Genomic DNA, 23,501 nt, shown 5'->3' with positions numbered 1-23,501 from the left:
CAGGCGGGCAGGGCAGGCAGGCACTCACGATCACACCCCTGCAGGAGACATGGCTCCTCCTCAGCCTCGGGGCCTGAGCAGAGAGGTGTGGGGGTGGCTGGCAGGGGCAGCAGAGCCACGGTGGATGGCGCTGCACTGGGGGGCCTGGCACAGAACCGGTGCCGATGGCGCCGGGCAGGGCCACAGGAGGCTGAACACTGGCTCCAAGGGGTCCAGGGTGACCACGTGGGCTCACCTAGGGGATACCCAGGAGACGGGCAGGCAGGAGGGGGACAGGCACAGGCTGGACAGGCTGAAGATGGAGCATGGTGCCTCTGCCCCCCATCTCTCCTGATGGCTTTCCTGCCCCAGTCTCAGCCCTGGCCCACTTCTGCAGCCAAGGGATGACGCAGCTGGGATGCAAGTCAGAAGTGGGGACGCTTCCTTACCCTCCGCACAAGGCCAGGCGCTGCAGTTGGCGATCAGCCCGGAGACACAGGAGCTGTGGGGAGCAACAGGGGTCGGTTGGTCTATGGGCTGCATTGTGGCCCCCCAAACCCTCAAGTTCAAGTCCTAGCCCCCCAGGCCCTGGGACTGGGAGCTTATTTGGAGATGAGGTCTGTACAGAGGTGATCGGGTTAAAAGGAGGTCACTGAGGTGGCCCTAGTTTTAATGCATCTTATGTCCTTTATAAGAGAAAATGTGGGAAGATGACATGAAGAGACAGGGAGAAGGCCACCTACAGGCCAAGGAGTGCCAAGGATTTCCGGCAAACTCCCAGAAGAGGAGTGAGGGCTTGAACAGTCTCCCTTGCAGCCCTCAGAAGGAGCCCACCCGCCAACACCTTGATCCTGGGCTTCCAGGATCTGAGACCATCAGGGGCTGCTGCTCTAGCCCTCCAGTGTATGGCACTCGGTGGCAGCAGCCCCAGGAGGCTAACACAGGTGGGGAGAGGGAAGACAGGTGGGGGACAGGGGGAGGGAGGGGCGCAGGCAGGTGCAGCCTCAGAGGGCTGGATGGCTGTGCCGAGGGGCTGGGGGTGGGGCGCACGTGTGTCTCTGTCCCCGACTGGAGCCAAAGTCCCTGCCTCTGAGGAGGAACAGCAGGTCCTCGGAGGTCACAGGGCCATAATGGGATGGGGGTGGTGTCTCACCAGTTTTCACATGGACGAACCACAGTGCTGCCTGGGGGGTAGAGGTGCCCCTCGTGGGCACAGGGGCAGTCCTGGATGGGCACACACACGTTGTTCTGGAATCGAAACCCTCTATCATCTTCTGGCTCCAGATGGGCTGGGCCTGGGCTCCCCACCCCTGGTCAGAGCCAGCATGCAATCTTCAAGCTCCCCCTTAAAAGCCAGCCGCCCTCCTTCCACAGACGTGCAGCTCTCCCCACTGCCCTCCCGCCAGGCAAATGTGGACCATCGGCTTGGGGGCTGTGGGGGTGTGGACCCTCCAATTTCTAGGAGAAAAAGATCATCTTAAACTGCAGGACATGAGACTGAACTGTCGAATCCCCGTGAAGTCAGCCATGAAAACATGAAATGTGCAATTTGTACAGCAATGGTAGGAAAAGACACATTTTCATCAACAAAATAAAAACAGAAAAACATTGTGCACAGGGAATCTGGACAGAAGTGCTTCAGATTTAGAAGAAACAACCGTCTTGCGGCGCACGACTCAAGGTCGAATGCACAGAAGTTTACGGGCCAGGGCCTGGGAAGCACTTTCCCTGCGCCGTCTCACTGACTCCGATGACTGGCTATAATTTTACCCCAGTTTTACGAAGGAAGGAACTGAGGCACGGGAATACTATCCCCAAGCTCGCAGGGCTACCAGTAAAAGAGCCTGATTTGGACTCTGATATGATTACAATGTGTCCCTTTACCATATACCACAGCTCACCCCACGGCTTTGTTCAATCCCACCACGCAGCCGGCATTTCCTAGCCCCAATTCCCACCACCCTCTGACTAGAGTGGCCACCTCTCTGCTCTCCAATCTCAGATCTTCAAGTGCAGGACCCCCTCCTTCAGGAAGCCCTCCATGCCTCCCTACTCTCCACACCCTCCAATCTCTGATATTCAAGTCAGGATCACCTCCTACAGGGAGCCCTCCATGGCTGACCCAGCCCACTCCACAATGTGCAAAGCTCACTTCCTGCCTGTCTGATGGTTCTAGCTTCATTTTAGGGGCTCTGTGTCTGGTTTCCCCAGACTGGCTGCTTCTTGAGGGCAGAGACTACTCCTTCCCCACAGAATAGCTCAGCCAGAGATTAAACATACTATAGGTGCTCGACAAATAACTGGTGATAACATAGTGGACAGAGCACTTGAGCAGGGACAATTCACAAAGATCTAGACCTATCACCATTTTTACCAGTGAGGAAACAGAGGTTAGGGGGAGAGGGATGAGACCTGCCCAGGATCCCCTGCTGGTTCCTGCCGGAGCTGAGTTGTGACCCATGAGTTTAGTACCCTTTCCTCAACCTTGCAGGGTCTCCGTCTCCAGCCTCATACCCTTTGTTCTTCGCTGTCCAGATCCTGCCTGTCCCTTCCCTGCCACCCCATGGTCCCCAGGCTGTACAGAGGCCTCGCTGGGGCCAGGCAGGAGGACACTCACCAGCAGGAGCATCCCGGAGGGGCAGTGGCAGCCAGGGTGGCAGGTCTGGTTAGCCCCTCTTGGGGCACTGAGCTCTGCACAAGAGGCAGGGCCCTGGGCACAGTCCAGCCACTGCTTGTCCCTGGGACACATGCCAGGCACTGGCCCTGGGGACATAGAAATTGACAGCCCAGCCCCAGAGCACTCAGCTCTCCCCTGAGCTCCCAACCTGGGAGAGGCACCAGCTCTGGGTATGGGTGGGGTGGTCATGGGGACTGCACAAGGGCTGAGGGACAGGGCTGTGCTGGGGTGGCAGTCAGGGGGTTGACAGTGCCCTGGGTTGGTAAGAATGAGAACTGGAGGGTCCCCAGGACAGGCCTCACCTGCGCAGGGCTGCAGACCACAGGTGGAGAACTCCATGGGGCTGCGCAGGCCGCTGCCTCGGGTGCGATTCCTGTAGCCACCACCACAGGGCACGGAGCACGGAGACCAAGGGCCCCACTCCCCACCAGGACCTGGGGGTGGTACCCAGGTCACCACAGGCCCTGCCTCCCATGCCCACCCCACCTTCTCCTCCTCCCACCCAGACACCCCTGGGGACCACTCCACCGCTTCACCTGCAGCGTCATATCCCACTTAATGTGCCTCACACCTGCTTGGTGGGGGGGCTCCAGGATTCGGCCTAGAACTGGGCTGGTCTCTAGGAAGAAGCTGGGGCTACTCTGAGGAGCGGCCCTGTTAGGGAATGGACCCTCAAGGAATCTCTGGGGACCATCTCTTAGCGGCATCTCTTGCACTTCTCTGGAGATTCAGGGTGCGGGGCGATGGGAGTCTTCTTGGCTTTTCTCTGGAAGGTTCTTTAAGGAGGTCTCAGGACCTCAGTCCTAGCTCTCACCTCGACATGGCCACAGGCTGCAGAATTCAGCCTCCATGGTAGGGCCTTGGCACTCAGCACCCCCAAAGGCAGCTGGGGGTGCAGTGCCTGCCCAGAAGCGGCGCCGAATGCCCACGTTGCAGCTGCGGCTACAGAGACTCCACGGGGTCCAGGGACTCCAGCCACAGGCCACTGCCAGGGCGTGTTGGGGGCGGAGGGCAGTGTGTGTGAAACCAGGTCAGTCTTCTCATACCCTAACTTCCCTGGGCACCACCGAGCTCCCAGGAGTTTATCTCAGGAGGGGCCTAAGTCCCCTATGGTCCCTGAGGACCCACCACTGCCCAATTCCCGTGCCCCAAGCATGGGGGTACCTGGGCAGCGCTCCGAGGTGCATGCCATCTCACCGGAGACACAGGTGCTGCAGAGAGAGGGGGCAGTGAGGCTCTACCTGGCCATCACGGCCACAGTCAGCCCTTAACCCCGGGGAAGCAGCTGAGACCACTGCAGAAGACAAACCCGAGGGTCTGGGGTGTGAAGCTTGCTGCCCATGTCCCCTGCGAAGTTCGCGATGTGCCCTCAGTGAGCCCCACAATGCCCAGGCGCTGCGCTGTCCTTTGTCCCAAGGTCTCATCCATTTGTATTTATTGGGAAATGACCTCGAGGGCCAGAGCCAGGTAGGAGGGATTTAGAGAGAGCTGGAGTTCTCCTAGGAGGGAGAACTGGGTACTTCTCTACACTTGCTGTTCTCTCCAATACTTGTTTTAAAGCCTATTTAATAAATACTGGAGGTCCCAGAAAAAGATCGGAAAAACAAAGTGAGAAAGAAAGGATAGGAGGGAGGAAGAATGAAGGAGGAGGAAATCGAAGGAGGGGCAGGGTATACAAAATAAAAAGTAAGAGGGAAATGAAGAATGGCCTGGGCGTGGTGGCTCACGCCTGTAATCCCAGCACTTCGGGAGGCTGAGGCAGGTGGATCACTTGAAGTCAGGAGTTGGAGACCAGCCTGGCCAAATGGTGAAACCCCGTCTCTACTAAAAATACAAAAATTAGCCTGGCGTGGTGGTAGGTGCCTGTAATCCCAGCTACTAGGGAGGCTGAGGCAGGAGACTTGCTTGAACCCAGGAGGTGGAGGTTGCAGTGAGCTGAGAGGCGGAGGTTGCGGTGAGCTGAGATCGCACCACTGCACTCCAGCCTGGGTGACAGAGCGAGACTCCATCTCAAAAACCAACCAACAAACAAAGAATGAAGGAAATGAAGTGAAGAAAAAGAAAAAAGAGAGAAATCGCTTGGAGCACCCTCTGCTGGCAGGTCCTGATGTCAGCTTTGGGTACTGGGCACTTGAATGTTTCTGAACAGAAATCAAGTGGATCCCAGGTATGAAATTATATTCACGAAAGAGAACCAGAGAAAGCTGTGTTGGGAGGTTAGACCCCCTCCCATCTCTATTTCTATCATAAATCGCTCCATCGATCTGAGATCCAATCTTCCCATAAGTCAAATGGGGATGACTACTCGCTCTAGTATTCCCAGGACCCTGCCTGGCACCCGTGGCTGCTGTGTTGTGTTTGGGGAACGGAGCACCCCACCACAGGGTGTGCTTGTGAGAGGGAGCCTGTGCCTGCCCACCTCTAGATCCCCGACCCCTCTCCCACACTGCCCCCACGCTGTGACCCACCAGTTGTTGCAGGAGTCTAGGCGAGCCATTGCTCCTGATGCGTAGAGCTGCCCGTGCAGCTGGCAGGGGCACTGATTGCGGGGCAGGCAGCTAGCATTGTGCAGGAAGAGCCCAGGGGGGCAGGTGCAGCCAGGGGCGCAGAAGCCCGTACACTCTATCCCAGGGCCCTGCGTCAGGCACAGCCGAGGGCAAGGACCCCCCTCCTGGCGACACTGCTCTGCTGAGCGGAACACCATGTTCTCTGGGCACTGGGCTGGATAGGAAGACAAAGCAGGTCTCAGCAGGGGCAAGAGGGACGGGATGGGAGGGGAAGGGAAGGGAGGCAGAGGGGCGGAAGGGAACCTGCAAGCAGGGCATGGGGCGGCAGCCTGCCGGGCAGGACTGTGCCAGAGAAGCCACCCCTCCTGCCCCTACCCTCACAGCTTTGCTCCAGTGTCTGGGATGGCACCAGGACACAGTCACGGCTTTGCTCTACTTTAATACAAATATTCTTGAGAACAGACCATGAGGAGTCCAGTCATCTGGGATAGGAGGAGCGCTCAGAGGACAAGGGAGAGTAAGGAAGGGGCCAGGGTCACAGGGGCCAGCGAGCACTGCTCCCCCACGATTCTGGCCCTGAGTGTGTTCTGCCCTGAGGAAGGCCAGTCTGACTCCCTTGGAGAGCCTGCTCTCTGGGGAAGGAGACTTGCCTCCAGCAAGGAAGAGCAAAGGGCCGAGGGGCCACAGCCGCTGGGACCTGGTCCCCGGTGGCAGGTGGGAGGGGCAGGGAGCTAGATGAGACACAGGAAATCCCAGGCTCCCTTAGCTCCAGGCATTACCTGGCCTGGAGTCAGAGGGCAGTGATGGGCGGAGGTGAGGGTGGGGAAAAGGTCAAAATCCCCAGGAGCTGGGCCAGGGAGGCCCGCTGGAAAATAGGCAGGGAGTCTGGTACCTGTGCAGGGCTGCGTGTTGCAGTCCCTGGTCTGACTGTGGGGTCCTGGGCACATGGTATCCCCTGGAGCCAAGCTGGAGCAGCTGCGCCCGCGTGTCTGGATGCCTCCATCACAGGGGGCTGAGCAAGTGGACCAGGGAGCCCACAGACCCCAGACGCTTGACACTGCCAGGAAGAGCCCAATCCAGAGTCACAGACACCGGCACGACAAAGACAGTCCAGGATAGGGTATCGTGGGGCTGGAGCTGTGTAGCTTGCAGGGTCTTAACTGCAGCCTCCAGCCCCCACCTACATCTACCACTGAGGCTGGCTTGCTGGGCGATGGCTGGGGTGGGAGAGGCTTAAGAACAACAGCCAGGTTTGCTCCAACCCTTGGCCCCTCCCAGGTGCCTAGAACCAGTTCAAGGGGGCATTCTTCTTTGCTGCTCATCCCACCCCAGCGTCCGAGCCACCACTGGGCCCAAGGGGGATACCTGGGCATACAGGGGGACTGCAGGGCTCCTCCTGGGTGGCCTCTCCTGGGCAGGATGAATCCCCAGGGCTGGGGCAGAGCCGGGAACGACTGCGCCAGCCAGGGCCTCCTCCAGGGGCAAGGCAGCTCTGGGAGCAGGAGGACCAGGAAGTCCAGGGCGTCCAGCCCAGCACCTCTGTGGAGGGGGAACAGGACAGGCCATTTGTGCAAAGGCCTTTTCTGGCAGGGCCAGGGAGGGTCAGGGAGCCTGGGTTAGGTCTGAGAAACTAGGTGGGCAGAAGAGGGCTCACAAGGAGGAGGGAGGCTGCTCTGGGCTCAGGGTGCAGCCTCTGCCCCTTCTCAGCTCACTTGCTGGGACCCCCACTCTCCAGCCCCACCTTTTTTCTGCCTTTTTGGGGGGTCGAGGACAGGATCTGTCAGCTGGAGTGCAGTGGCATGCTTATAGCTTGCTGTAGCCTCTACCTCCTAAGCTCACGTGATCTCCTATCTCAGCATCCCGAGACGCTGGGACCACAGGCATGCGCCACTACGCCCGGCTACATTTTTAATTTTTTTTTTAAGAGATAGGGTCTCTCTATGTTGCCCAGGCTGGTCTTGAACTCCTGGCCTCAAGCAATCCTCCCACCTTGGCCTCCCAAGGTGCTGCAATTATCGGCGTGGGCCACCGCACCCGGCCTCCAGCCCCATTTCACACCCTCAGGAGCCAGGCACAGAGCCTCCTGTGAACCTGGGCTCAACTACATTCCCACATCTCTCTCCTGGACTCGGACAGCACCTCAGCAGGACCACCACCAATCCTCATGCTTCCCCCAGATCAACACTTCCTGATCCTTCTATGCCAGAAACTGATGAAGAGTCCCTGTGGACACTGTCAGTGTCCCACCAGCCACTCTCCACTGGCCCCTCTTTCCCTCCTACTGCAAGAGCCTGGCCCAGACCCCCTGGATGCACCCTGCCTCTCTCCCCCTCTCCTGCCCCACTCCTCTTTCTTCCCCCTTGCCCACCTCGTCCCATTGCCCTGCACACCTGTGGGGCTGCGCCTGCTCTGCAGAGACCTCCACTGGCACAGGCACTGTCTGAGAAGCACCCGGTGGGTGGAAAGAGGGAAACCATCTGGCACCTTCATCTGGTCTCTAAATGTTGCTGCTGGCCTCCCTCAACCCACCAGCCTCACCTCTCTCGCCCGGCTCTGCAGTTGCCTGCTGCACCCAGGCCAGCCTGCTCCTGGCGCCCGGGCAGTCTGGGCGGGAGTCTCTGCCTCTCCCCATCAAAGCCCCTCCACCAAGGCCAGTTCAAGGGCTGCCTCTCAGACTGCGGAGGTGTTACCAATCCCCCACGTAGAGTGGTCAGTGGGTCCCATCCCGTGTGTTCTCAGGGTACAGAATTGGGAGGAGGAAGGGGGGGCTCCTGCATCCAGGCTCCCGGCTATACCTGTCCCACACTCTGTGTGGCAGCCCTGCAGTTCCTGCCGGTCACCTTCACACGGGGCACCCCCCCAGGCTGCCGGAGGGTTGGAGGGAGACCTGGGGAGAGAGGCAGCACTGAGCACCCGCTCTGCTCTCTCCCTGCCCTCACTCCCGCCTCCTTCATCCTTCATCCCCGTCCACCGTCTTCCCACTATCGCCCCCTCAGGGCTGGCCTGGCTCCTCACCTCCCTGGGCCCCACCACTCCTTCTCACACTGCCATCCACCCCTGTCACACACCTGAACCTGGCCCTCACTCCAGAGCCACAGGAGCGGTCGCAGGGAGCCCAGGAGGACCAGGCTGACCAGCCGCAGGGCAAGGGGCAGCCCCCTGGTTGGCACAGCAACTCCCCCTTCTCACACATGCTGCAGGGGAGGGAGAGGCTGAGGAACTGGTCAGGGCTGGGGAGACCCCGGCACAGTGCCCTCCCTGGTGCGGCTGCCCTCACCATTGGCTGCAGTTGCCCAGGAGGAAAGACACCCCTGGCCACTTCAGCTCTTCGCCCACCAGGCAGGGGCACTCAGAGAGGGGCAGGCAGCGAGTGTCATGCAGAAGGAGCCCCGCGGGACAGCGGCATCCTGGGAGTGTGTGGAAGAGGGCACTCAGCCCCAAGGGGCATAGCAGGGAGGGGAGGCTGGAGACTAGGGGCTGGTGGGCCTGTGTGGGCACCCCACAGTCCCCCTGCAGGCCAGGTCTGCCTCACCTTCCACACAATGCCCACTGCAGTTTCTGTTGGCCTTGGGATCCAGGCAGGAGGGTGGGCACCAGCCCCTTCTGGCACAGATCGGCCCCCACATACACATGGCCCAGCTCGCAGTCTGGTGGGAGATGGGCACCAGGTGAGCCTAGGTGCTGGGAGGCCCAACCATCCCGTGCCCACAGTGCTCCCTCCCTGTCCCCAGCCCAGCTCCCCCTTACCTGTACCACCTGAGCAGGGCTGCAAGCCGCAGGGTGCCCTCTCTTGGGAGGCCCCAGGGCAGGGGGCACCGCCATTCTTGGGTGGTGGGTCCACACAGCTTCTCCGGCGACTCTGATGGCCACCCCCGCAGAAGACGCTGCAGGGTCCCCAGGCCTCCCACGTGGCCCATGCCCCAGCCACTGTTGGGGAAGGCAGCATGTGGGTCCCCCAGGAGAGGCCCGGGAGACACAGGCTATGAGAGAGTGGCCGGAGCCAGGGCTCCCCTCCTCCCCCGGCCTGGGCAGCGTCCAGCAAGGCAGCCAAGGGCCCTGCCCTGGGCGTTCCACAGCTCCTCTTCCGTCCCACGAAACCTCCCCTAGGTGGCAGGTGCCTGGAGAAAGGGCTCTAGGTGCCTCCCAGGACAAAAGCTCTGCTCCCTGGGAAGCGGCCGGTACTGCGGGGATCCTGGGGAGAGCTGCCCTGATGGCAGCTGTAGGGCCACCACAGCCAGGGAGGAGCCAGGGTGGGGCTGAAAGAGGCCCCTGTGGGGGGAGCCCCTCTCTGCCATGCACAGAAGTGGGTGAGGGCCACTCCCTTGGATTGATGGAATAAAAGAGTGACCAGGCCTTCAGCATGGCACCCAGGGAAAGTGGCACAGCTGGCCGACACCTGAGGCCCGGCTCCAAACACCCCCACACACCATCTCCCTTAATCCTTCCAGTGACTTCTGAGGCAGGAATGACCATTATTTCCAGGCTATACACGAGAACCTGAGTCTCGGCTCAGGTAGGAAAGGAGGGCAGAGCTGGCCAGGAGGCTCTCAGATGGAAACCCACCCCAGGTTCTCACCCGAAGTTTCCCGAGGAGACTGGATGGGGGGTTCCCCACCTCCCTCTGGGAGCAGGGCCTTTCCCAAGAGAAGGCTGGGGTGCAGGGTTACCTGGGCAGGCCTGCACGAAGCAGGACTGGCTTCGGAACCGGTCACGCAGGCAGCTGCCCCCTGGCAGAGGAGGCCGCAGCAGCTCCTGGCGCTGGAAGGTGAGGCCCAGGCCACAGCTGCGGCTGCAGCTGCTCCAGACAGACCAGGGGGCCAGCACGCAGTCCACTGCAGGGGCATGGGGGCCAGGGCTCAGAGGGGCTCATGCAGGAGGGGGTCCTCAGGGCTGCCCCTGCCCTGGCTGGCACATACCACAGCCATCCTCATCCGAGCCATCCCGGCAGTCAGGCCGCAGGTCACAGCGCCGCTCAGCAGACAGACACTCCCCGCTGCTACAGCTCAGCTGGCTCGGGGAACAGAGGGCCCTTGAGGCTGGAAGCCCAGGCAGGGCCATGGTAGGCACCGTGAAGGGCACAGTGCTTGCTGCCCACAAGGCAGGGAGAGAAGGGAGCCACATAAGTAGATTCCTGGCTGGATGATACACTCAGCCCCTTCTCAGGCCAAGAGCCAAAGTGAGCTTGCTGACTGGAGCCCCTGGCCTCCCCTTCCTCCTGATGCCTCCTGCACCCCATGCCCAGAGCAGGCTTCCTTCCACTATGTGTTCCTTCCACTATGGAGTCTTGGGTCTACACAAGCTCTCACACAGAGATTCTAGATGCTTAGGTACCTTCTTCCTGAATGCATACTCCCTGGAGTGGCCATTCTTGTGATTGATTAACATTGGATTTCTTTGGTCATGATTGGAAGACTAAGCTTTGATCACAGTGATCTACTTTGCATGGATGGATGGATGGATGAATGAATGGATGGATATATGGGTGGGTGGATGAATGAATGGATGGATATATGGGTGGGTAGATGGATAGATGGGTGGATGAATGGATGCATGGATGGGTGTATGGGTAGGTGGGTGGATGAATGGATGCATGGATGGGTGTATGGGTAGGTGAGTGAATGAATGGATGGGTGGATGGATGGACGGGTAGATGAGTGAGTAGGTGGATGCATGGGTAGCTGATGAATGGATGAATAGAGGGGTGGGTAGATGAATCGATGGGTGGATGGATGGGTGGCTGATAGATGCATGGGTGGGTGTCGGATGGATGGATGAATGGATGGGTGGATGGATGGATGGCTGATAGATGAATGGATAGAGGGGTGGGTGGATAGATGGATGGATGGGTGGGTGGATGGATGGATGGGTGGCTGATGAATACATGGATAGAGGGGTAGGTAGGTGGATTGAGATGGATGGATGGATGGCTGATGGATGGATGGATTGATGGATGGATGGGTGAATAGACGGATGGATGGGTAGATAGATACATGGTGGCTGGCTGGATGGGTGGATGGATCGATGGATGGATTTGTGAGTAGAGAGATGGATGATGGGTGGCTGATGAATACATGGATAGAGGGGTTGGGGTGGGTGGGTGGGTAGATGGATGGATGGACGGGTGGGTGAGTGAGCGGGTTAGTGGATGGGAGGGTGGGTAGACGGATGGATGGGTGGCTGATGGATGGATGGATAGAGGGGTAGGTAGACTGTTGGATGGGTGAGTGAGTAGATGAGTCTCTTCAAAGGTCAAACAGGTTTTATAAAATAGGCTGAGACCCCAGGCCTATCCTATTCCCCATCTTGACCACCCCCAAAGACACACACACTCCTGTTTTTACCCATTTTCTCCATTCCCTGCTGCCCAAGCCTCTCCCAGATCCTTTCCAATATGAGCTACAAATGGGGGCAGACACTTTCCTACACTGAAGGATAAGTGCCACCCCCTACCCATAGGACAGCAGGCCCTCCAGCAGCTCACCACAGTGCCTCTCGTCGGAGCCGTCGAGGCAATCCTCCCTGCCATCACACACCTGCGCCTGTTCCACGCAGCCCAGCACCTCACAGGGCGTCTGGCCGGGGCCACACTGCACAGGTGAGAAGGGCCCTGGGGCGACGCTCTGGCCTGTGGGCACCATCACAGCCAGCTGACCGGTCACTTGGCCTGCCCTGTCCTTTCTCCTTTGCCACCTCCCTGAAGCCCCCAACCTCCCTCCTCTTGGCATCTGCTATGCCTCACTCTGCCTATCTTGGGATAATAGAAAAAGGGTAAACTAGGCTAGGAAACTCGGGTCCTTCCCAAAATGACCTTGAGCTGTGTGACCTTGAACAAAGGGCCTCTGTCCCCCTCACAAGGAAGGTGGGCTCACAGAGGCTTTGCACACAGGTAGAAGGGCTTGGCGTCTTACCAGCAGGGGTCGCTGGAGTCACAGGATGTGGGGGCAGCACCGTCACAGCTGCCATACCTGGTGGCACGGTCCTTGCCTCCATCTGGGATATGGGGGTGGTGGTCACCATCTGCACAGATTCCCCAGGGTGAGGCACGCCGGAGGCTGGGCCAGGACTCACGGGCCTTGTCTCTGTGGGTGTAGGTGGAGGGAAGTGAGGCTTGCCCAGCTCCCCTTCCCAGGAAAGGAAGGTGGGGGCCCTCGAGAGGGTATCCCAGGCTTCTGGGTCGTGCAGAGTAATCACAGGTACTGCAGACCAGGCTTGGGGTAGCAGGGGCTGGAGAGGAAGGAGGGCGAGGGCGCCAGGGCTCCTCTTTCATTTTGGCTCATTCTCCCCTGGGCCTCACCGTGCCACCTGCCTGGGCCTCAGCTTTTCCCCATCTGTGACACTAGGAGGCCTTATAGACAACTGTGGCCCTTCCCTATGAGTTCTGATGGAAGTTATTCAGAACCTGGCCGGACTGTTGCTGTGTCTTTTGTGAAAAGCAGACAAAGCAATTGATGCCTTCTGAGAGGCCTCGGATCAAAAAAATCCAAGGAGCACAAGAAGGGCTTTGGCTGAAAGTAGAAGACTTGTTTTGATCTGAGATTTTTATTCTATTCCCAAGAAGAAACACATGGCAACTTCCAAGTTCAAACTCACCATAAAATACGATATTTAGGGAGACAAAGAACTGAGGTCATTTTAACACAGCAGCAGAGGGAGTAAACACTACCAGAGACTCAGGGTGAGTTCATCGTCTCTGTTGCAAACAAACAAACAACAACAACAACAACAAACTGATTTTGGGCTTCCTGGCAGCTACAGTGAAAAGGGTTAAGAGTCTCATTTTCTGGCAAGAGATGCATTCAAAGACAGCCATTATTTTTTTTTTTTAAGAACCAGACTGAGAATGAAATTAGAATGTATCCCATGGGTCTGCATGTTATGGATCTGAGGGATGGCATCAATTGCTTTGTCTGCTTTTCACAAAAGACACAGAAACAGTCCGGCCAGGTTCTGAATAACTTCCATCAGAACTCACAGGGAGGGGCCACAGTTGTCGATAAGGCCTCCTAGTGTCACAGATGGGGAAAAGCTGAGGCCCAGGGGAGGATGGGCCACAATGAAAGAGCAGACCTGGCACCCTCGCCCTCCTTCCTCTCCAGCCCCTGCTGCCCCAAGCCTCAGCCAGGTCCTTCCCATAGGGGCTAGAAATGAGGGCAGGAACTCACCCACACCAAAAGCCCTCTTACCAGCCCCCAATCCCCGCAGGACAGCAGGCCCTCCAGGAGGCAGCTCTCTGCTGGCTAGCAGGCAGGAGAATAATAAGGTAGTTCCAGGGAGGCCGGTTCACAACCAGGCAGAGCCCCTTCCTTTCTTATACAGGAGCATGCCAACTTGGTGACCACATCCAAGCCCCCACCCACTTAAGAGACATTTGATGCCAGCAAACGCTTCAGAAAGGGGGGCCTGGCTCCATGGATGGTGAGCAGAGGGAGTGCAGGCTGGAGCCAAGTGGCCTCCCACCCCCATGGGGGAGACCTGTCCTGACCAGGCATCTGGGGAGGCAGCCACATTACAGGGCACAGGCTCAGTCCTGGGAGCTGGCCTGGAGCTACCCGGCCCGCCAACCTACAGCCACATACCTTGGAATCCCAGGGGGTGGGCAGGGGCAGGACCTGGCCATGTCCAAAGTGACCAGTGTCTCCTCCCTGAGCCAACCCCATGACTCTCTCGGTTGTGGGGAAGTCAGGGGTCAGCAGATTTGAACCCCTGAGGTGTAAGTGCCCCTGGCTCTGGAAGAACAGGTGGGACAAGGGTTTGGGGAGGAGGCCTGGAGTCTGTGCACACACCTGTCGGGGACGTGGGGGATTCCTGCCCAGGAGGCCAGTGCTCAGTCTCTGCCAGGCCCTGCAGAGGGAGAGGGCTCAGCACCCTGCACGCCCCAGGCCCTGAGGGCAGCTCCCATCCCCTGAGGATACAGCCTGGGCGCTCACAGTCCCAGCACTGCTTCCTGTCCATCTTCCTCCCCCGAAGCCCAGGGCAGAGCTGAGGATGCAACTGCGCTTCCAGGCACCAGCCCACTGCCCTCAAGGAGCTCAGGGACCTTATTCTCAGCAGCCCACCACGGTGATCCATTTCAGCTCTTGCCCCTCAAACTCCCCTTCCCCCACCCAATGCACGTGTCCCCCCCACCCCCTACCCCACCCACACACTCTGGGTTGCTGACCAGGCTATTCCAGGTGGGAAGGTGCTCCGCGCCTTCTCCACACTACAGACACCCCTCTCCAGCCCTCAAGTCTTGTCCGGGAAGCCCCTGGGGACCAGGGCACAGAGCTCTTTTCGGCTCTGAGCACCAGATGCCCTGGTGCCTGCCCTGTGGGCATAAGCTCCCTATTAGGGGTGCAGGCTTCTCTTGTCCCCAGACCCCTCTGGGCCCTCGCTGTGCCTGCACATCTCTGCATCTCTGTGTTGGCCCAGCCCCCAGCCCTCTGCCAGGCACCGGGAAGGTTCCTGAGAGCAGTACCAGGGAACACACAGGAGGAAATGCTGCGGAGAGGGGAGATGCCGCCGGCTGGTGCAGGAGCAGGGCTGGTGAGGCTGTGAGGTGAGGTCCCCGTCCCCCCACTCCACCCTCTGGGTCCAAGGCTCCACACTCACCTCCCTGGGCCAGTGCGGCAGCTGCCCCAGCTGGGCGGAGGAGAGCGCCAGGGTCTTGGCTGTGGAATGGAATCTGGGGAGAAAAATAGCCAAAAGGGCTCCAGGGGCCCTCCCAGCACCAGTGCCCCCCTTCCAGGCAGGGGCGTCAGTGTGCTTTTGCCAGGCCTGGGGTCTTTGCTGGGGTGGGCATTCAGGAAGGACTCTGCCCACTGAGGCTGGACAAAGGCGATGTTCCCAACAGTAGCTCCCAACTTGACCATGGGTTAGAATCACCTGAGGGGCTTGTAAGACGCACGTTGCTGCACCCCACCCCTGCAGGTCTGGGCGGGCCCTAGAACCCGCCCTTCTAACAAGCTGCAGGTGCTGCCGATGCTGCTGGTCCAGGGCCCACACCTGGAGAACCCCTGAATCAACTATGAGAAAGGCAGGGAATCCTAGAATCCAGGTGGGAACGGGCCTTGAAGGCACCCGGCTGCAGCTCCTCAGCATGCAGGGTCTGGGCACCTTGGGGGTGAAGGCAGTGCCAGGCCCCTCCCACATGGCTGTCCCCTCGAAGGCCAGCCCAAGGGCGTGAGCTGCACAGCCAGCAACAGTATACCTGCCAGTGCCCTCAGGCAGCAATACACAGCCCTCCTCGTCCGAGCCATCCTCGCAGTCCAGAACACCGTCGCACGGGCCCCCTCTCAGGACACACTCACCACTGGCACAGCGGAGTCCAACCCCTGGGCACAGAGGTGCCGGTGGGGACCCTGTGTGGAGGACGTATGGCTGAGGGCTCCTCCCATGGCCCCCCTCTCTCCTGCCCTGCCCACCCCTGTGCAACCTGTACCTGGCTCGCAGCCCAGCAGCTCCACCTGCAGGGGGACATCGCTGTGGTGGACATCGTGGGGCCACACCCTGACAAACCTCGCCTGCACCATCTGGCTGAAAGTCCATACGGCAGGGTCCAGGTCATCCCAGTTTCTGGGGAAAAGCTGCCGGAAGAGGATGCTGATGACTGAGCTTCACCTCTTTCTCAGGCTGACCTCATGACTTTGAGTGACCCCACTTTTTCCCCATTTTCACGGCCCCTCCCAGAGCCATGCCTCCCACCCTGGCAGTAGGCATTTGGGCTCTCAAGCCTGGAGGGGGCTGGTCCTGGACTGAGCTCCTCCCGCTAAGCTGGAGGTGCCCCTAGGGCAAAGGCCAGGTCCTGTTCACTGCTGTGTCCCCAGGGCCTGGCTCGGCACCTGGCACAGAGCAGGTGCTCCTGAAACAGTTAAGACTTAACACAGAGCACGGACTGATTCCTACCGCTTCGTGCAATTTGTCTCCTGAGGGTGAAGGCTGTGCCCAGGCTGCTCTCCACGAAGACCTGCGTGGGTCTGGGCTCCCGGAGGCTCTCAGTGAACTTGGTGTCTCCCCACCCTCTCTCCTTTGTAGGCTTCACATACCTGCCCTGAGTCTAAGCCACTTGGATGGTTTCCAGCATCCATGTGACAGTGACACCCAAGCCTCAGCTCCACAGAGCACAGTCCCTGCTACCTGCCAGGGAGACTGGAAGGCCCTTGGGGACAAAGGCTATGGAACCCACAAAAGGGCATGGTGGGCCGCTGGCCCTATCGGCCTTGGGCGGGTGGTACCTTGGGCAGGGGCAAGATGCCAGGCAGGATGTCATGCTAGTCATGCCAGTGTAGACCATTGCTGCTGAACTGGAGTGAGAAGCTGGTGGCATATGCGTTGGAGGAGCCAGTCTCCGGCACTATGATGCCTGGGGAGGGAGGGGCCAGGGCAAGAGCAGAGGTCAGAGCTGAAGAAGCTACACCTGCTGCCCACCCATCATCACCGCCTCCCCTCAAGCACTGCCCTCCTCACTGACCAGTGAGGTTCCGGGGCTGAAGCAGGTCCAGCTGCAGGTAATGGGGCTGAGTGTGCCACTTGGCATAAGCATCCCCTCCAGCGTGCCGTCTCTGAGGGCCAGGCCCCTGGGTGGGAGCCCCCAGGAAGGTAGCCTGGGTGGGGTTTTCCAGCTGCTGGGATGATGCATGCAGACTCCCCTCAGCCAGTCCAGCTAGTCCCAGGGGAGAATAGCAGGGGTCTGGGTGCAGAAGAGAGAGACAGGCTGGAGTGGGGGAGGACAGAGGGTGGCAGGAGCCTGCAGGGACACGGTTAGGAAGTCGCACGGGGAGCTAGGGGATGTGAAAGGCCCACATGGGTGCCTTTAGCCCAGGGAGGGAAGAGTCAAGAGAGGCAACTTAAGATAGGATGACTCCCAGATCCTTAGGATGACCATCCACAGTGTGCAAGGCAAGGAGGATGTCCCCAAGGGCCTGTTTCCCCTCCCAGGTTGGACAACCCCTGGGCAGCATGGCCCCTCTCAGCACTGCACTGCACAGCACATGGCCCTTACCTCCTCGTGGAGGCAGAATGTAAGTGGCCAAAGGGAATCTGATCTGGGGACTGGGAGCTGGAGCTGCGGCAGGAGTGGCCATGGGCTGGACTGTCTGGTTCTCTCCTGTGGGAGGAGACTTCAGGGTCAGGAGACAGAGACCGAGAGGCTCACAGTCCCCGGCCCAGCACTCAGGCCTCTCCCCACTTCTTAGAGCACTTTGTCCCTGCTGACTTCCCAGGAACAACCTCCTAGCTGGGAAAGGTCCCTCCTCCTTCCCTTGGTGTGAATCGGGGGCTTTCACATCCACTGAATATTTAGAGAACACAGAGTAAACCTGCCAGCCTGAAACTACTTTCAGCCCAGGACCCAGCGACTGCAGTTACTAATCCAGGGGTGCTGACACCAAAAAGGCACCTTCATGGGCATTAGAAAGGGGCTGCCTCTGGATGAAAGCGGCTCTGTGGGCTGGAGTCTAGGCCCCAATCACCAGCTCACTTGTACAGTGAATAACCTGTGCAACTGAGTATGCTGGCTCTGTTTTAACCTCAGCAACCTGCGGATGCACTTTTAGGATAAGAAAGCTGCAGCCTGACCAACATGGCAAAACTCTGTCTCTATTAAAAATACAAAAATTAGCTGGGCATGGTGGTACATGTCTAACCCCAGCTACTCGGGAGACTGAGGCATGAGAATCGCTTGAAGCCAGGAGGCAGAGGTTGCAGTGAGTCGAGATCACGGCACTGCACTCCAGCCTGGGCATCAGAGCGAGACCCTGTCTCAAAAAAGAAAGAAAGAGAGAAAAGAAAGGAAAAGAAAAGGAAAGAAAGAAAGAAAAGAAAGAAATGAAAGGAAGGAGAGAGAGAGAGAGAAAGAAAGAAAGAGAAAAAAGAGAAAGAAAAGGAAGGAGAGAGAGAAAGAAAGAAACAGAAAAAGAAAGAAAGAAATAAAAGAAAGGAAAGGAAGGAGAGAGAGAGAGAGAAAGAAAGAAAGAAAGAGAAAAAAGAGAAAGAAAAGGAAGGAGAGAGAGAAAGAAAGAAACAGAAAAAGAAAGAAAGAAAGAAAAGAAAAGAAAAAGAAAAGAAAAGAAAACCTGGACCCATAAATGCATCCATTTCAAGCCTTTGTATTTTCCTGTTTCATTTATAACTCATTTCCAGGCAAAGATACTTTTGAAAAGTCCAACTTAACTTTGTCTTGGCTGTTCTAAGAGGAAAAGAAAAGCAACCAGAGCAACTAGATCTGAGCAGAACCAGTAGAAACAGAGCAGCTCAAAGGTGGCACCATGGGGGAGGCAGAAAGCCCCCAAAGCACAGGAAGGCATGGTGGACGGAGAGGGAAGGCAGAGAGAAGCCTTCCCACCCCGAGGTCCCCTCCTTCCCTTGGCATGCAGAACTCAGGCTTCCCGCCACCCTGAGGCTGGGGTATCCAGCCACCCCCGCTCAGTGCCCCTGGTTCCCTCTCAGAGACCCCGCCGACTGTCCTCCCCCTGGGGCTTCTCTGTCATCCCCAGGCACACTCACCAGGTAGGGCACAGTGGCAGCATGATTCTCCCGTCCCCTCCACCAAGACCCAGCCCTGCAGAGGCACAGAGGTCAGGCCGCCTGCCTATCTCCAACCCACTCCACCAGCCTCCACATCCCCTCCAGCTCTACCCACCACACACTCCAGTGCCCTCACCTGGGGGCAGCTGCCAAGCGGGCAGTAGGGTGAGCAGCGTGCGGTGAGGTTGTGCAGACACTGGCACACCCTGCAGGGGCCCCCACGCCAGCGTTCCCCGACACGGTGAACCTGGCCCTGATGCTCACACCCCTCACAGGGCTCCGTCTGGCACCTGAGAAAGGAGGATGTCCCTGGCCTGGTGACGGGGCTTGCTTGGGGTAAACAACTCTCCTGGTTCGCCTGGATTGAGGACATTCCCAGGACTTGGGACTTTCTGTGATAAAACTGAGGAAGTCCTGGGCAAACTGAGACATTTGGTCACCCTATAAGCCCACTCTGCCCCTGCACCTGAGACATTGCAACTGGCCCAGAAGAAGGCCAGGGAAGCAATTTGTGCCAGCACTGCAGCCAGCGCAGTGGGTCCCAGAGGGGGCTGGGGAGGCAGCTATGGCAAGAGCCCCCTGCAAGCCTCAGCCCAGGAATTCAAGCTGAGTTTGTGAAGCTGCATCTGCGGGCTCCATCTACCCACCTTCAAGACCTAGAGGGCATAAAACTAGAGAAGGGGAAGGCCAGGGGTCCCCAAAGAGGTTCTGGGACTCCTAGGGTTTAGACGGGTAGGGGCACAGGGCAGGGGTTCCAAATTAGGGATGTGTGGTGGATGTGGAAGGGGCACACAGGAAGCTTCCTAAGTGGGAGGTGGGGTGTGGGTCAAGGTCCCTGCAGGTCTCCCAGTGGGTGGGGAACAGAGCACCTGCGTGCCTTGCGGTGGATGCCACGGCACTGGCGACCTCGGCCGGAGGGGCGGGGGTTGTTGGGGCTCCGGAAGGACCACTGGATGCTCTGGCTTCCACAGGGGCCCAGGCACTCAGCCCAGGGTGACCAGGAGGACCAGCCACAGTCCACTGAGGGTGGGCCAACAGTCAGAGCCTGAAGGAGGTGGTGGATGCGCAGCTGGGCGGTCCAGGGAGAGGACTAGGGACCCCGAGGGAAGGGCCTCACCAGCACAGTCCGGGTTGAGTCGGCAGCGTCGGGGCCGTCCGTCTTGGCAGATGCAGAGCCAGCAGTCGGCCTTGATGCGTTGCCCGGGCCAGTAGCGGGTGCCATCCACCAGGCAGGGGCACTGCCGGGGCCACACACACCGCCCCTCGCTGCCCAGCACCTGCCCTTCTGGGCACCAGCAGCCTAGAGGGGGCCCAGGGTGAGGCTTCCATACAGAGGGCTGTTGCCACAGACCCACACCCTGGAGCCAGCGCCTGGGCCCAGAGTCCCCTTACCCGGGCTGCCGCAGGGCCAATCAGGTGGGCACATGACCTGGCCAGAGATGTCATCACAGGTCAGTTGGCAGGGGGCACAGGGCTGGAACATCAGCTCCCCAGAGCAGGTGGCATTGGGGCAGCCGTCCTGAGGGCAAGGCTCTGAGAGAAGCCGGAAGCAGAGGTCAGAGGTCAGGGAAGGGAGCTCTGCAGAGAGGATGACCTCCCACTAGCAGCACCATCCTCTCTTCAACTCACTGGTCTGGCGGGTGCTGTGCGGGCCTCCGGGCAGTGCAGCGCAGGTGCGGCCCCCATTCTGGGGTGGGTGGCACTGCCGCTGCCGCGTCATAGTGCCCCTGCACGGCTCAGAGCACACAGACCAGGGGGACCAGGCGCTCCATTCACCGTCCACTGTGAGGCAGGGGGACCATGGGGGAGGGCTGAAGGCCTAGTGGCCTTCTTCTCTCTTCCTCTGTCCAGGCCCCACCGCCCCAGCCCCTCACCTGGGCAGGCTGCCGTGAAGCAGGCTTGAGACTGGTGCTCAGGCCCTGGGCAGTTCTGTAGCACCAGGAGGCCGAGTGGGGAGCAGTGGCGGCTCCGGCCCTGCCCCCCGGGCCCACATGTCCGGCTGCAGGGCCCCCATGGGCTCCAGAGGCCCCAGACCCCACAACCCTGCTCTTCTGGGGAGGGTCCCACCTGCCCTGGCCCTCCACAGTCAGGCTGCCCGTCACACACCTGGGGAGGGAATGGGGTCAGGGCTCCTGTGCTGGGAGGCAACATGGCACTGCCATCTCCGCCACTCACTCCCACCCTCACCAGCTGGAAGCCTATGCAGGTGCCATTGGGGCAGGTGTATTCTGGGCAGGGAAGCCCTATCCTGTTGGGGCCTCCCAGGGCTGGCAGCCCCCCTGGGAAAGAAGAGGAGAGAAAACACAGTGAGTAGGGGGGTGCAACCTGTGTCCCGGGCCCAGCCAGGGGGGCCTCCCTCAGGGAGCAAAGCGTCCTCACCGCAGTCCAGCTCGTCCTCGCCCTGGGGACAGTCTGGGATCCCGTCACAGAGCTGCTCAGGGGTCAGGCACAGCCCCGGAGCCACGCCACAGGGAAAGAGGCCAGGGCACGGAGGCAGCTGGGTGGAGCCTGCGGGCACCGTGAGATGTGTCCTGCTCTGCTCCTGTCCCTTCCTGCCCTCTCCCTGCAGAGGGGCAGGAAGGCAGGTGGGAGGCGGCCAGACAGGCCAGCCTGGGAGGAGCTGGGGCCTGTGACAGCTCTCTATAGGGGGAGGTAGACAGGACCTGAAGGGCTGACTTGCAGTGACACAAAGGGTCTGCTCAGGTCTGGTGGGGAAACGCTGAGGGCGGGACCCCTCCAAACAGACACACTCCCCATCCCCGCAGAGCCTCTGTCCACCCTCTTATCCTTTCTTGGCCAAGTGTGGGGAAAGACAAAGCCCCTTTCTTCTCTCCCCTGGGCCTAGGTGGGAGGGTAACAAATTTTCAAATAAAGTTTCACGAAAAAGAGCAAAGGAACGCAAACGTGGCCCAGCCTCGGATGCCCCCAAACTTAAATCGCTCTAGCTGCCGCGCCCACCTGTGCCTCGGGAGACAAAGGTGGGGATGGGGTGCGCGGGAAGAGGTGGGACCCCCCGGCTTGGCCAGCGGGGGACCGCGCATGGCCGGGGGCGCGGGAGCCTCACCGCAGACGTCGGGGCCCTCGTCCGAGCCGTCGGGACACTGCCGCACGCCGTCGCACAGCTGCTCGGGGGATACGCAGTGAGGGCCGCGGGCGCAGGGCGCGTGGTGCGGCGCGCAGGGCTCTCCGCAGCCGCGCTCGTCGCTGCCGTCGGCGCAGTCTTCCTCCTGGTTGCAGCGCCAGCCCCGCGGGGTGCACTCGCCGCTGCCGCACCGAAACTCCAAGGGGCCGCAGGGCGGCGCTGCGGGGAGCGTCCGCGCTGGATCCTCTGCGGGGGAGCGCCCTCCCACCCCCAACCGCGCCCAGGTCCGTCCTTCCACCTCCGCCGCCGCTCCCCTCCCTGGTCCAAGTCTCTTGGCCATTTCCTGGGCCTGGCCCTAACCCACCTGCAGCCCCTTCCCGAGAACAATCCCTCCTGCATTTTGCTGCCCTGTTGGTTTTCCCAGAGCTCTCCCCTGGGCCAAGAATTTCCATGAGACTCTCTGCAGCTGGGAGGGAGGCCTTGAACGCCAGGAAAGAGTGTAGACTCTTTCAAACGCCCTCCACTTCATTCATTCGAGCGTCTTCAGGTGTCTCCCACTGCGCCCTGCTTCTTCCCATCCCAGAGCAGCACCACAAATGCCTCTCTCCGAGGCTTCCATGCCCCTCTCCCCCAGGCTTCTGGCCACCAGCTTCCCCACCTCTTCCCTCCAGGAGACTCACCAGGGCTGGCGCTGGCCAGGGGACTTGACGCAGTGTCCAGGGAGCCAGGGGAGGGGCCAGGCAAGGTGCCGGCAGGAGGCGTGGGCAGTGAAGGTAGGGGGCAGTGTACGGGCCCCTCATCAGCTCCATCTGGGCAGTCCCAGACTCCGTCACACAGCTGGATGGCCCCCAGGCAGGTGCCATCGACACAGGACACCTCCCCGGGGACGCAGGTCACCTGCCCTGCAGCCAGAAAAGAAGAACTGGCCCTCGGGCACTGCCCTGTACTCTACTGTTTGGGGTACCCCAACTCCCACACCCTCAGGACCAACTTCATAGCAGGAACCTGGCAAAGGAGGGGGGAGGTGAAGTCGGGGCTCTTGAGGAGATGGGCCTTGCGGGAGGGAGTGCCGGGTGGGCTGGCGTCCAGGGCGGGGACAACTCACCCAGACAGGACTCCTCGTCGGCGGCGTCTGGACAGTCAGGATGCCCATCGCAGAGCAGGGCCGGGGGCAGGCAGCGTCCATCAGCACAGGCCAGCAAGCCCTGGGGGCACGGGCAGCCCTGCTCATCCGTGCCATCTCCACAGTCATCCTGGCCGTCACAGAGCAGGGCCAGGGGCAGGCAGTGGCCGGAGCTGCAAGTCATCTGCCCCTCCCCAGAGCCTGGGGTGGCACAACCTAGCACGGGGCAAGTACGCAGGCTCAGGACGCTGCTGTAGGGGCCCAGAGAAGCCCTGAACCCCAAAGGGACCAGAACACCCTCCCTTCCCCTCATCCCTCCAAGCCACAGGTAGCCCCTGGCAATGGGAGCGGCAGCTAAAGATGCCACTCCAGGACAGCTGCCTTGGCCCCAGGAAACTCAGTTACATGTGCAAGGACTGACCAACCCTGTCGCTTCCACACATGGGCAAAGACACTCACCCTCCTCATCAGAGCCATCACCACAGTCGTCCTGGTTGTCACAAAGCCACCCATGGGGCACACAGTGCCCATTTTCTCGGCATAGGGCCTCTCCCTCTGTGCAGGCAGGCACAAGTTCCTCACAGTGGCCACCGTCACCCCCACAATGCCATTGACCTTCCTGGCATGTGC

At 59.9% G+C, this 23,501-nt stretch overlaps 1 pseudogene across 1 annotated transcript in view; it reads right to left on the bottom strand.

The window, feature by feature from the left end:
- LOC100596883 overlaps positions 1-23,501 on the bottom strand; it is a 56,969-nt pseudogene that overhangs the window by 21,082 nt on the left and 12,386 nt on the right. The window contains exons 26-64 of the transcript XR_004033112.1: positions 23,331-23,500; positions 22,854-23,087; positions 22,429-22,650; positions 21,731-21,967; positions 21,046-21,306; positions 20,854-20,945; positions 20,541-20,772; positions 20,296-20,448; positions 20,059-20,199; positions 19,784-19,966; positions 19,536-19,686; positions 18,803-18,956; positions 18,646-18,700; positions 17,144-17,248; positions 16,613-16,831; positions 16,377-16,504; positions 15,584-15,728; positions 15,353-15,503; positions 14,755-14,827; positions 13,947-14,004; positions 12,072-12,242; positions 11,645-11,788; positions 10,080-10,250; positions 9,831-9,995; positions 8,911-9,090; positions 8,696-8,810; positions 8,441-8,570; positions 8,232-8,357; positions 7,959-8,050; positions 6,529-6,702; positions 6,056-6,220; positions 5,125-5,377; positions 3,821-3,867; positions 3,471-3,641; positions 2,959-3,090; positions 2,597-2,742; positions 1,133-1,227; positions 429-481; positions 29-235 (exon numbers count right to left, since the gene is read on the bottom strand). The product of XR_004033112.1 is annotated as an SCO-spondin (transcript). The remainder of the gene's footprint in view (positions 1-28; positions 236-428; positions 482-1,132; positions 1,228-2,596; positions 2,743-2,958; positions 3,091-3,470; positions 3,642-3,820; positions 3,868-5,124; positions 5,378-6,055; positions 6,221-6,528; positions 6,703-7,958; positions 8,051-8,231; positions 8,358-8,440; positions 8,571-8,695; positions 8,811-8,910; positions 9,091-9,830; positions 9,996-10,079; positions 10,251-11,644; positions 11,789-12,071; positions 12,243-13,946; positions 14,005-14,754; positions 14,828-15,352; positions 15,504-15,583; positions 15,729-16,376; positions 16,505-16,612; positions 16,832-17,143; positions 17,249-18,645; positions 18,701-18,802; positions 18,957-19,535; positions 19,687-19,783; positions 19,967-20,058; positions 20,200-20,295; positions 20,449-20,540; positions 20,773-20,853; positions 20,946-21,045; positions 21,307-21,730; positions 21,968-22,428; positions 22,651-22,853; positions 23,088-23,330; position 23,501) is intronic.

The sequence above is a fragment of the Nomascus leucogenys genome, chromosome 13, assembly GCF_006542625.1.
Source record: "Nomascus leucogenys isolate Asia chromosome 13, Asia_NLE_v1, whole genome shotgun sequence".
NCBI classification, from domain to species: domain Eukaryota; kingdom Metazoa; phylum Chordata; class Mammalia; order Primates; family Hylobatidae; genus Nomascus; species Nomascus leucogenys.
Note: the sequence above shows the minus strand (reverse complement) of the source record. Positions and strands in the feature narration are given on the sequence as shown.